The sequence below is a fragment of the Lemur catta genome, chromosome 11 (genome assembly GCF_020740605.2).
Source record: "Lemur catta isolate mLemCat1 chromosome 11, mLemCat1.pri, whole genome shotgun sequence".
Taxonomy (NCBI): Eukaryota; Metazoa; Chordata; class Mammalia; order Primates; family Lemuridae; genus Lemur; species Lemur catta.
In genome coordinates, this window is record NC_059138.1 from 41,057,646 (window position 1) to 41,071,092 (window position 13,447).

The 13,447-nt window shown below is 33.9% G+C and overlaps 1 protein-coding gene across 3 annotated transcripts in view; it reads left to right on the forward strand.

Moving 5' to 3' along the window:
- PHTF2 (putative homeodomain transcription factor 2) overlaps positions 1 to 13,447 on the forward strand; it is a 113,922-nt gene that overhangs the window by 32,745 nt on the left and 67,730 nt on the right. The window lies entirely within an intron of this gene.

Here is a 13,447-nt window from a genome sequence, read left to right on the forward strand (position 1 = left end):
TAATATCTTAGATTTTTTTTTGAGTATGTAGTGAGTTATGTTTGTTTTCACCTTTTAAAACATTTTGATGCCTTATTCTTCAGGTGCCTATTAACAATATATAAAGCTTTTCCTATGTGGGAGAAAACCAGACAATTTTTAATTTAGTTGAATTGAAAATAAGTGATAATTAAAACACTTTAAAGATTAGACAAACCTAAGAATATGGTCTGTCTTTGTATGTGTTATTTATTTTCTGGGTAGACCATGCCACAGATAAGTAATAAATTTTTCATATGAGGTACTTAATTGGAAATATTGATGCTGACATACTATTAATACAGTCTTTTGTAGTTCTATATTAGTGTTGCCTTTATGTTTAAATTTCTCATCAACTTAAAAAACAGACTGCTTATCTAAAGAGCTAAATAAAAGAAAATTCTGAATTAAAGAAAATTAAAAAAAAATTAAATTTCCTACATTTATCTTTGAAAGTTTTTCTCTTTCCTAATTTCTACTTGTGGAAGTAATGTTTATCAAATATTTTCTCTTTTTGGCTTCTTATGTTAAACATTTCAGACTTCACTGAAGATCATTTATAAAACATATTTTGGTTGACTTTTCTAGGGATTGGAGGGTTTGAAATATTATACTTACATTAAGTTAGCACAGTAACACCTCTCTTATCTGAGGGTCATTTACCTAGCAGCTTTGGATGTATGTAAACAAAAAATTTTCCAGAGCAACCATAACACATGTTGTAAAATATACCAGCAAATGTAATCACATATTTTGTTAGACAGTTGCCAGAACCATTAACTAAATTTAATTTGCACCTTTTTTTGCTTTTGCTTTTAAATTTAATTTTCTTAAAGAAATACATGTGAATACTTTGAAAGATTAATGTTTCAAAGCTTACTGGAAAAAAAAAAATAGCAGCCGCTAGTACTACCCTTCCTTGTCCTCATCCAATCTCTGAGTTCTGCTCCCCAGAGGCAATCATTTTAAACTCTATAGCTCAGTAGTTCTGAACCTGAAGTTCTACCACTTCTTATCCCTGCTAGGAAGTTGGGGAGGGGGACTGTAAATGTGGGATGTGAGGTTTTAATTTTCGTAATTACTTTTGGGGGGATAGTAGCATTTTATGGATGGGAGTCAGAGGTATTAAATGTCATAAAAATGCTCTAAAGTAGGGCGGGCATTCTTTTTCTATAAAGGGCCAGATAGTAAATATTTTAGGCTTCGAGGGCCATGGGTCTCTGCTGCAACTATTCAGTGCTACCATTGTAGCTTAAAAGCTGCCATAGACAATATGTAAAATGAATGGCCCTGGCTGTGTTCCAAAAAAGCTGAATTTACAAAAGCAGGCAATGATCTAGATTTGGCCCACAGGTCTTGGTTTGCTGACGTGTGTTCGAAAACAGCCCCATATAACAAGTAATTGCCCTGCTCAAAATGCAAATGTGCCCTGTTGAATAACACTGTTTTTTATGGTATTTACTTTATGTTTTTAAATGTACCTACCTTGTCTTTTCTTGGTCATTTCATTGTAGATGTTACTTGTTGACTTTTGACTGTATAATTAGGATTTAGCTTTTTGTAAGTTCCTCCTAAGCCTCCTCCCTCTATCCTCTCTGTGACTAAAAATTTTCGTCAAATCAGTATTCATTTTATGCTTACATTATTATGTTTGTGTAGAGCTGGGCCATGTCATGTACTACCGTATTTGCAGACTTTTTTCCCCTTTTGATAGGTTTTTTTTTTTTTTTTTTTGAGTTCTTCAAAGTCTTTGGTAGAACAGTAAAACTTCTTTTGTTGCAATAGTCATATTTAGGTATTCTATCAGTTTCTTGGAAATGACCATCCTAGAACCTCTGTCTTTCTGTTCCATATTGAATGGATTTTTCTCAAGTCATGCTTCATGGCTGCCGTTAGTATTTCCTTTTATCATTAGCCTGAGAGTTTCCTCACTACTCTGAGGTCATTCAGATTTGTTTTTCTCTTAAATATATGCTTAGAAAAAATCGTTTTAGAAGTGTTTATGCTGCAGTGAAAAGAACTCTTGTGTACTGTAACTGTACTTGCTGATTATTTGACCATGGGCAAATAACTATTTCTTTGAGCCTCAATTTCTACTTCTCTGTATTGACTAGATAATGGTTCTCTTTTCAATTATGGATCCTTTTAAAATTGTGATAAAAGCTAAGGATCTTATTTGGAGAAAAATGTATATAATGTACATAAGCACATAATGTCACATATCTGTCTTGAAACCTGAGTTAAGAAGTTTTGGATTAGATGATTTTAAAAGGTTTTGATATTTTAACAACCTTTGGTTTTGTGACTGTCAATCAATAGTATCCAGCTCTTGATGGGCAGTCTCACTGTAAATAAAAACCAAGAAACATTCACCTTCCTTTTATTGAATATTTGTTTGGTAGTAACTCAATTTAGAATCACTTTTCCCCACTGGAAAATGGTAACATTTTTACATATTTATTTTGAGTACTGAACACTAGCTGCAAAGGCTATTACTTTGTTTGTGGACTGTTTTAACATGAGCTTTAATAACAGATGTGAAATTTACAGGAGAAAATTAAAAAAAAAAATTTTAAATGGAGTCTCACTCTGTCCCCCCAACTGGAGTGCCAGTGGCATGATTATAGCTCATTGTAGCTTTGAACTCCTGGGCTCAAGTGATCCTCTCTCCTCAGCGTCCCAAGTAGATGGGACTATGGGTGAGCACCACTGTGCCCAGCTAATTTTGTTCACTTTATTTGTAGAAAGGGGTTCTTGCTGTTTTGCCCAGGCTAATTTCAAACTCCTCAAGTGATCCATCTCCCACCTCCCCTTGGGTAGCTGGGATTATAGTTGTAAGCCACTGTGCACAGCTATTATTTTAAGTTATTATAGAAGTATATAGAAATTCTAATTAAATATCAGGTATTTTTTAATAAATTATTCTATGTATGGTTTACTTGAGATTTTTAAAGTCCTTTAATATCTAATTTTAAACTTCATTTTGTATTATTATAGCTATGATAGTCATGAATAACTTGAAAGTTCCTATTGGTACAAGGTAGTTTTCAGTTATTAACTTGGAGGAATAGTTAATGCAACAAGAATGGCAACAGGGGAGAAACCAGAATAGTCTTTAGTTAATAGTGAGCAGTTGAACAAAATACTTTGCTTTCATATTTCTAGTTTCTTGTTTCCAAGGAAAAGGAATTATTTATCTTTTGGAAGGCATCTTAATAGGAACCTTAAGTGATAAGGATTCAAAGATAATTGATGAGCCATAGGATTGTATTGTGACTGTGCAGATCAAGTTATGAGAGAATGAGGTCTTATTTTCAGGAGATGAATATGTAAGAGAAGGGTGGCTTAGAAATACTCCCCAGTTTGAAAGAGAAGAAAAGCACTAGCAACATCGTATGGAGATAGTAAAATAGTGAACTTACTCTACAGAACTGAGGAAGAACTATTTGATATAGATCTTAGATCTTGGTCATTGCCTTTAAGGAGTCAGTGGCCAGCAAGAAAACTAACGAATATGTGTAATGACTTCTAAATATGAGCCAACAGTGGGATTCATTTAGTAATTTAAATGAGAAACAGGCCTGAGTAATGACCTTGATTGATAACTGTTGTCAGTTATAAATAGTTGGGAACTTTAAATTCTCTACCTTTTTAGTAAAGTTCAGCTATGTTAACGTGCATGTGTCTGTGCATTCACATGCGCGCGTGTGTGTGTGTGTGTGTACATGTGTGTGTATGTCCTGAAGTACACGTGTGGTATTTCAGAGTGGTAGCCTGCACAGGATTGCACAAATGGTTAAGAAGTATTAAGTCTCAGCTTTCAACTCCAGAAACCTGTGCAGTTATTTACCTTTTTGGTTATCCTTCCTTCATCAGTCAATATTGTTTTGCAAGTAAGACAAATCCAACTTAAGCTGTCTTGTTAGGGGAAGTTTACTGGCTTTCAAGCTAAACCACACAGAGTGGTGAAGCTTACCTCAGGGTTGACTGACTCTCCAGACCAGAGCATCATTAGATGTATCTGTCTGCCTTTTTTGCTCGCTTTTCTTGGGTTGGCTTATTCCTTCCTGCCACAGAGGACTTTCTCTATGGTGTCAGAACAAGCCCCAAGATGCCTCCAGACTCCTCTTCTTTTAACACATTGACTGCCATGCTAGAAAAAAATTTTTTTCCCTTGGGGCCATGGTGTTTTATTACAAAAATAGAATAAAAACTTCAAAAACAAAATGATCCTAATTTAATGAAAAAATTGTTACTTTTTATCGTTTTCTGTGCGTGAGTTATATGCAACTTGAAAAATAGTTCTCGTGGCTCCCAAGGTGAAGAGATGTGTAAGTTACATATGTTTCACGAGGCCCCAGGCTCAAAACTAGTGTGAGTCAAATACAATTCATATGGCAGTTAATACGTTAAAAGCCCGTTGAGAAGAAAGATTGTATGGAGGACTGGGATTCAGTAGGTTTGCTACCCAGAACCATTCCTGACGTGACTTTTTTCCCTGTTGGAAGAGCCTCTACTTTGTTAAGGAATTCATTCTCCTTCATAGGCCTTATAGCCTTCAGAGAAAAATCTCTCATGTCCTAAAAACAGAACCAATAATAATAATAACAAATTTCTGTAATGTTTATTATGTGTCAGGCATTTTTTCAGTGCTTTGCATATATTAACTAATTTAATACAATATGATATGAAACAGAGGGTCTGTTTCCTATCTCTGGATGTTGGTGGGTGAAGCTCTGCTGCCTGGGCTTTTACAGTGACCTTGCTCCCATGAGAGGAGCTTACCAATAGTCTGAGAATGGCAGAATTAAAAGATGCAAAGAACCTGATTTTTTCAAGACTTATTGAACCAAACCACAGGATTAATCAACCCTGAAAGTGTCCTACTTTGGGACTTCTTATTGTGTGAGATAATAGATCCCCTTATTTTTCAGTCATTTGAAGTTTTTAGTTTCTTGGTGCTGAAAGCATCCTAGGTGACACACAGAAATGTTTTCTGATGGGATATAGTTTCCCATTCAGTCCTCTTTTGCCTCTGGATGGTTATAGTTGTAGATAGAAAATTAAGATCTACTAAAAAGTAGTTAGCCGTAGACAAATGGGCTTATTACATTTTCTCTTCTATGTTTTCTTTCTTGAACCATATTTTCATGTGTACTATTAAATCTTTAATGTAATTTTAAATTACCATGCTTTATATTATAATATGGTATGGGCGAAAGAGCACTGTGCAGGATGAAAGTCTGGAGCAGCCTCCAGATTTGTTACTACAGCATGTAGAAAGTTGTGGACAGAAAGAGAATGAGATAGCACCAGAGAAGGTCAGGAATGGGAATAAAGACAACTACATGGCATCATGGTACTTTGGTGCCCGGATTCTCTCCACCTGAGATTAGCTTCACCCAGACTTTTGAATAGTTTAGCCGTATCAGGCAATAAATTCCCCTTCTTTTGTTGAAACTAGTTTGATTTGAATTTTTACTTGCAAAAGAAAGAGTCTGACTAAATGCATAGAGGGGGTGTGTGTCTGTGTGTATTTTTTTTAGAAGCATAGTAAATATTTAGAAAATCACACAGAATATAAGTCAGCTTGATGAATTTTTACAAACTGAGCCCATGTGTAAAACAGGACTCACATCAAAAGCCCATGCTCTCTTTCAGTCACAACACTCTGAGGGTGACTGCCTTATGGAACTGTACCATAATAGGTAACAAGAACACAGGTTTTGGGTTTTGGAAAGCAGAGGTTTGCATCCTTATTCTTGAAAGTCTTGAACCATGGAATTAATGAATTAATTAATTTTTGGATAAGTTGCCTAACTTTTCCACATTCCACCTTTCTTCATGTATATAAAGGGATGATAATACCATCTTTTGTATTTATTTGAGGATTAATTATTGATATATGAAAAATGTTAATGCTTCACACTGGGTAAGCATTCAGTAAATGAGAGTTACTGTTATTGCTGCTTCATATTCCCCAAACTTATCAGGGTACTTTATTTCATGGATTCTGAAGATTCTCCTGAGGCTAAAAAGATTCTTACGTGTAAATGAAAAATCTAAAATGTCAGACTTCTAATATCCAGTATTAGAACAGTGGGTATTTAGTTAATGTTTGTTGTCTAACACTTACATAGCAAAGTCATGGTTATGTGGCATTTATAAACCTCAGTTTTGCTTGCTTTCAGTCACTGATCATGTTTTCCACCTCTTCCTTTTTAATGTCACTTACCAAAAATAAGACTTATCCTAGTAGAAATAGATTGGTTGGTTGAATTGCTTTAATATTTCCCTTTTTACTTAAGATTTTTCTTCCCCATTTTTGTTAAAGTTCTTAATTTTTAACCCACACAGACTCTCTCCAGTTTGAGTATCTGTAGCCTAAATAATTTGGGTTTTAGTTTTATTTGTTTATAAGGAAAAAAGAAACTATACTGTGTGGTAGTCAAGAGTTTGACTTTGTAGATTATCTAGTTTCTGTTAAACCTTTTCCTTTAGAGATAAGAAACCTGATACCCATAGATGCTAATAACTTGATCATGGTCACAAATTAGTGATAGAACCAAACTTAGGCCTGCTGACTTTCAGGCCACTGTTCCTCCTATACTAAAGTTCCTGTGAAAAACAGACTGAGAAGATGTTTATATAATTCATTTGTTTAATTTAAGAAATTTTTTAGGTGACTTCTGATGGGAGAGTTTTTGGAGAGGTATATACCTTTTTTAAAAAAGGGAGAGTTAGTATTACATATGCATATTTGTTAATTTAACAGCAGGAATGATGATGGTGATGATGATGTTAGAGTACCGACCATACATTTAAATAGCATTTTTTTCCAGACTGCTTTCATATATATTCTCATGGTTTGATTTATTGTGATAATGAAATAGATTAACTCAGTGGTTATTATCAAGATATTATAAGAAGTTATATTGGTTTTCTAGATCTTTTATAATAAATGACTATTAATACAAACTGGATGACTTAAAACAACAGAAGTTCAGGATTCCAGAAGTCCAAAATTAAACTGTCAACAGGGTGGGTTCTTTCTGGAGATAGGCTCTGAGGGAAAACTGTCCCATGTTTTCTCCTAGCTTCTGGTAAACAATCCTTCTTGTTCCTTGGCTTGTGGATGCATTATTCCACTCTGCCTCCATCTTCACATGCCTGTCTTCCCTCTGTTTCTGTGTCCTCTCCTCTTTCTATTGGATTTAGGGCCCACCTAAGTTAAGATCTCAAGATCCTTAACTAATTGCATCTGCAAAGACCCTATTTCCAAATAAGGTAACCATTCTGAGTTTCTGGTGAATATGAATTTTTGTAGGACACTATCCAACCCACTGCAGAAGTATAACTGAAGCACATTATTGGTTTCAGTGGATTCCATATGGAGATTTGTAGCTTTATTTCCTTCTGTGTAGGTGTATCCTAGACTACCAGTAAAGAACTGAGTAAGAGAAGACCAGGATCCTAAGTATTTTCTTCATATCTTTGTTAAGATTGTTAATCACTTAGTTCCTCCTATGTGAAGTATTAAGAAATGAGTTTGTGTAGAATCAAGCATAATTTCCTGCTTTCAGTTCTTATGACATACATAGGTATTTGGGTTCTTTATCTAATCTAACTATTATGAGGTTTGCTATCTTGTTTATTATAATTAATAATAAATATTCTTTAAATAAAAAAGTACATGAAAGTTAAACCAGAGTTTACATTTCTCAGTGTCTTAGTCTTGGAGGATTGTCAAACCTACTTGATGATAAATTATTGGCTATCTCTTAAAATGCTGATTGTTTCTATTAGGACCAAACAATATTATATATAAAAGTTTACATTTAAATGTATATAAAATATTAATTTATTGTTTCAGTCATAAAATTGTAACAGTTGAGTTGAAGTGTGAAGTTTTAAAAATTCAAACTCTTATTGAAATCAAATATATGAAGAATGTATTTTTTCTGTAATTGCTACAGGCTATTGAAAAACCATCCCTGTATTCAATACTATAGGATTTTGTATTCAGGGCTAATTATGTAGTAGTTTAGATTGATTCTGTACTGGAGGATATGTTTGGCTTTCCTGAGTGATCCCAAGTTAGCTGATTTTATTTTTATTTACCAACCTTGAGTGAGTTTCTTAACTCTTCTGAGCCTTAGTTTCTTTACCTATAATATTGAGATGAGAATCCATTTAAGATTGCTGTGATGATTAAATGAAATAACATATGTAAACACCAAGCACAGTGCTTGGTGTACAGTAGACATTCAATAAATATTTCTATAGCGGTTTTCTGACTTCTGTTCACTTTTGCCAAATATGGAGTGTTATTCATAATGTATTTGGTTAATAAAAGTTTTAGTTAATTATTTTTTGAAATTGAACATTTCTATAATCTGTTTAAGTGGAAAAACACCATTAGAAGAAGTGGTCTAGTTTGTTTTGTATTTTTGAGAATTCCTTATGTGCATTTAATGTCTGTCCCTTATCCTTTGCTTTAAATTCTAACGCTAAATAGTTTTTTCCTAAGCATGTATCATTCTTTATTTGAGATCCTTTGAAGTACTTTGTTATCATGGTAAAGAGAGGTGTTTTGGGAAGGAGCAGAACAAATGATGCGTTAAAAAGTAGATAGAATAGATAATAGAAGGGCAGACATAGTTTGAGTTTACCACCACCTAATTGTACTTGGTAATTTTGAGGAATGCACTATGCTGTTTGGTAAATTCTCTGGGAATCTTTCTTTAAATGAGGAAACTTTGTTTTAATTTTGACTCTTTTCAAAAGTTCTTTAACACTGCAAATGGAATAATAATGACCATTTTCTAATATTTTCCTGATTTGTGGTTATCTGTTATTTATGGCTTTGGTCTATGATACATTGTGATTTATCTGTCCTTTGTGTGAATTTTCACTTCAGTGGCGTTATCTTGATTTGTTGTTTATCAGTTAGTAGAATTGTAGGTAAACAAATTACATTGCTCCAAAGAAACACATGAGAGAAATCTTTTCCTTGGGTAAAAATTCAATGACTACTCCAATGAATTGATTTTGCTTATAGCTTTTTTCGTGATTCAGAAACCCTCATTTCTTTTGGTTTTGTTGTTTGCTTGGTTTTGTTTTGATTGAGGCTATCATTGTTTGAGGTTACCTTGTGCTAGAACCTAACCTTACTAAAGAATCAGAGATGTATAAAGGGAAAGGTACTTAGAAGTTAACTTTTCTAGTATCTGTATTTTACAGATGAGAAAACTGAGACGTTGAAAGATAAACGAACTCCAGGTCTTGTTTTGCTTTTTTTTAAAACCTAGGCTTGTCAACTGTACCATGAGTTTATAGAATTTCATTTTTTGAACTAGCAGTACCTATACTTAAGAGAGTAGATTCAATTCCCATTGGTAAAGAAAATGGAAGCACAGAAAAAAATACCTTGCACTGTTCCCTAGCAATAACCTTCTAGACTGTTTTACAGTAATGTTTATAGGATCCAAGGGGATCTATACGCAGTACTCAATTCATAAATACAGTATCAGTAGAAAATTCTTTATTTTTAAGGTTTTTGAGACATATTTCACCATGTTCAGGCATTATATAAACATCCAAATGCTTAGTGTTTATTTCATATTTGTTCTCTTTAGAAGGTAAGTATTTGGTAATAGAAGGGTTTTGCTTTTGTTTTGCAAATACCTTGGTACATCAGAACTTGGAATTTCTATATAATATACACTTCTTTGAAATGCTGTAGTCATTTGCTTATGACTTTTTTTTATTCCACTTAAAGGAAGTACTTGCCTACAGCAGTTGCCAGATACAGTGCCTAAAAATTAAAATAGTTGTTTACACAGGTATGAGGAGATCCAAGAAACTATGTTATTTGAATAGAGTTGAAGTTCTTTAATAAATGAAGCTTCTTATACCTACGGGGTGTTGGAAAGAAAAATATTTTATGACTTACTGGAAAACTAGGCTCTAACCTTTTTCATTCTCTGATGAATAGATTTAAAATAAAGATGTTAGTCAAGGATATAATGTTTGCCAGTTCTATGCCAAATATCTTGCAGTCAGTTTATCTTTAACCATGGTAACAGACATAGTGGTGAAATAAATTGGTAGATTACCATGGGCAGCCTAAAATTAGGCAAATGAACCCATTTTGAAAGGCCTGTAACTAAAACACTGTTGTTAACTGCTGTATGTTTATAGTTCTACAAAGGATGACATTTATAAATGCTGTTTAGCAGAGTAACATAGAAGCTAAATTGGTCTTTGCCCAGTGGCCCATAGAGTTTATTCAAATAAAAGCTGTTGATTCAGTACCAAGGATTCACAGCTAGAGAAAGCTGTACAGCCTAAAAGTTTGCCATTTGAACTTTTGCCCAGAATTAATATCTTTGTTAGGATATATTTTACCTGGTCATTTTAAGTGGAATCTTGCTTTAGTTTGCTTTCTGTTGTTGGTCTTTCCCCTATCCCCTATAATGGGATCAGAATTACAGATAGAGCTTTGGTTTATCTGGTTTGTGGAGCTTAGTATAATCTCTAAACAAGTAAAAAACATAGAAACAGCAGGTTAGTAAGGTGGCCTTATTAAAATTTAATTCTTTTAGAGCTTTGAGGAATCAGAGGAACGAGGTTTTATTTTTCTGATCTCAAAGTGGTAGGCTGCAGGATATGTTTGCAGTTACTGCTTTTTTGGTCCATTGTGACACTTTGTTATGTGATTTATTTTTATTTGCTGGTAGTAAAGTAGGAGAAAAAATTACTAGGTAGAGCCTCATTACATTGATGTTATATAGGGAAAATTCATTACATTTATTTTTACCAGCACAGTTTGATTTTTAAGATTAAAGACTATTTTTCTTCTTTTTCTCTCTTTTTTTTTTCTTTTTTCAAGGTCTCAGCATAATTCTAGAGCTAAAGTGTTATTACACATGGGTTAATGACTTTTATTACCAAGACTCTCTACAAAAAATAATGTTCTGATAGGATGTGTACCCATCTACATTTAAATAACATTTATGATGGGCCTACTATGTATCAGGCAATGAGTTCTTTAGGAAACTCTTTATCATGGAGGAACCAAAATGTAAACCAATAACAATTATACTTTATGGTAAATGCTACAATAAAATTATCTTTAAAGTCCTGTAGGAACTCACATAAAGTACCCTCTAAATTTGTTCTTTTAATCACCATACTGTTATTGCTTTGTTTTTCTTTTGACCAGAAAAAGGTACATATTCTTTATTTTATTTTATTTTTGAGACAGATTCTCACTCTGTCACCCTGGCTAGAATGCAGTGGCATCATCATAGCTCACTGCAACTTCAAACTCCTGGGCTCAAACAATTCTCCTGCCTCAGTGTCCTGAGTAGCTGAGACTACAGAGGTGTGCCACTGGGCCCGGCTAATTTTTCTATTTTTTGTAGAGACAAGGTCTCGCTCTTGCTTAGGCTGGTCTCAAACTCCTGAGCTCAAGTGATCCTTCCGCCTTGGCCTCCCAGGATGCTAGCATTACAGGCGTGAGCCACCGTGCTAGACCGGTTATGTGTTTTTTTATTTATAAAAAGAAAAAGACAAACATTCCAATAGAAAATGTCAGAATAAACATGTAATTCACAAAAGAAAGGAGAATGCTAGCACACATATAAGAATGTTTAACATCACCAGTAATCAAAGAATTACAAATTAAAATAATAAACCACCACTTCTTTGGCCATGACATTGACAGAAATTTCAAATAAGAGGATACCAGACTAAACAGTTTTAGAAGAATGTTTCAAAAATGCTTCTGAAGCAAAGTGGAAAGAAAATAGGTTGTAAACCCACATGTGTAATGATAAGCCAAGTTTGTAAACACATGTACACATATGTAGAGTTTATAAAGGCCCAAATAATACATACCAAAATGTTAGGGTAGCCATATATAGTGGAATTAGAGATGATTTAAAAACTATTTTAATCCTCTTCTGTATTTTCTAGGTATTTTCTCATCAGTAAAAATGCATGTTACATTTATAGGTAGTAACAAGTAAGAGATGATTTCTGTTCACAATTTTGTGTGCTTCAGTTATTAGTGATGGCAGAAAAGATGTGAACTTGGACCCACTAATATGAGCTGCTTTTATCTTAAAATATTTCTGAAGTCTGCTGTGATCCCCTTCCTTCATTGTTCCTTCATTCTTGTTCTAGTTAAATATGAATAGTTTCTTCTTATACAGACCAGATTGATTTATCTTAAACAAAAATTTGACCTTCTTACTTACCTGTTTAACACTCTTCAAAGGCTTTCTTTTGTATATGGTATAAACTCCTAAGTTTCTTCACCAGGCCTTTAAGGATTTTTCTGATCTAATTCCAGTTAGCTCTACCACCTCACTTTTTTCCCCTTCCAGCTTTCAACTTTTCTTACCTCTAACACCATCCCTCCAACAAATATAACTATTTGAAGTCTCTACATGCTGTTTCTCACTTTAGTGTTTAGTATGCCCACTTCTACTCTTAATTTTTTAAAAGTAACTCAAGTTGGTCCTTAAAACTCAAAGCTGATATCTTCCCTCAAGCACATCTTTCATAATACCCTGGAAACTGGGTTAGGTATCCTTTCCCAGTGCTCCTATAGAAAAGTTGTGTGTGTTCTTTTCATGGCAGTAGTATCATGCTTTTTTTTTTCTCTTGATTCTTTCTCTTTTTCCAACTTTACAAAGTAATGTGGCAGTAGTTACCTAGCATCCTCCAAAAGTCAACACTGTGTTGCTGGTTTGTGTAACTATCATTATGAACTCTTGGCTTTAAAGATACTTGATATGTTTCTACCTGTTGGAGTTATTGTCCTTAATTATGCTCAGATAGTTCTGTCTTGACAATAGGAGCTTATTCAGATTGGCTTGAGTCTATTTGACATTACCCTGGTAGTATTTGAGTATATTCCTTGAGGAAACAAATTTGAATTGGAAGCAATCCTTTCTCTATAGGGGCAGAGACAGGGAAAATAAGAGATAGATCCTGATTCTCTTTCACCATCCTGGATATAAATATCCTGAGATGTTCATGGTATAGATAGAAGCTAAATTCATTCTGCTCCATCTAACAACAATTATTTAGGAATCTCTTTTATAATATTAGTTATTCTTACACATTTGTATTACAATGGCATTTTTTTATTCTAGCACCTATCACAGCCTGACTTACAGTATAATCAATCTCCCCTGTTAATCCATGAGAGTAAGAATTGTTATTTTTCTATCTCCATTATTTCAGGGCCTTACCTTATACTTGATACTTGGAAATGTTTGTTAATTTGATAACAGTGCTGTCAGGAGACAATATGTAAATTAAGCTTTTAGTTCATATAGTTCTTCATTCTTAAATTGAGCACCTTTGATGTGCCATGCACCAAGCTAGCCACTTACTCAAGTGACTTGGTTTA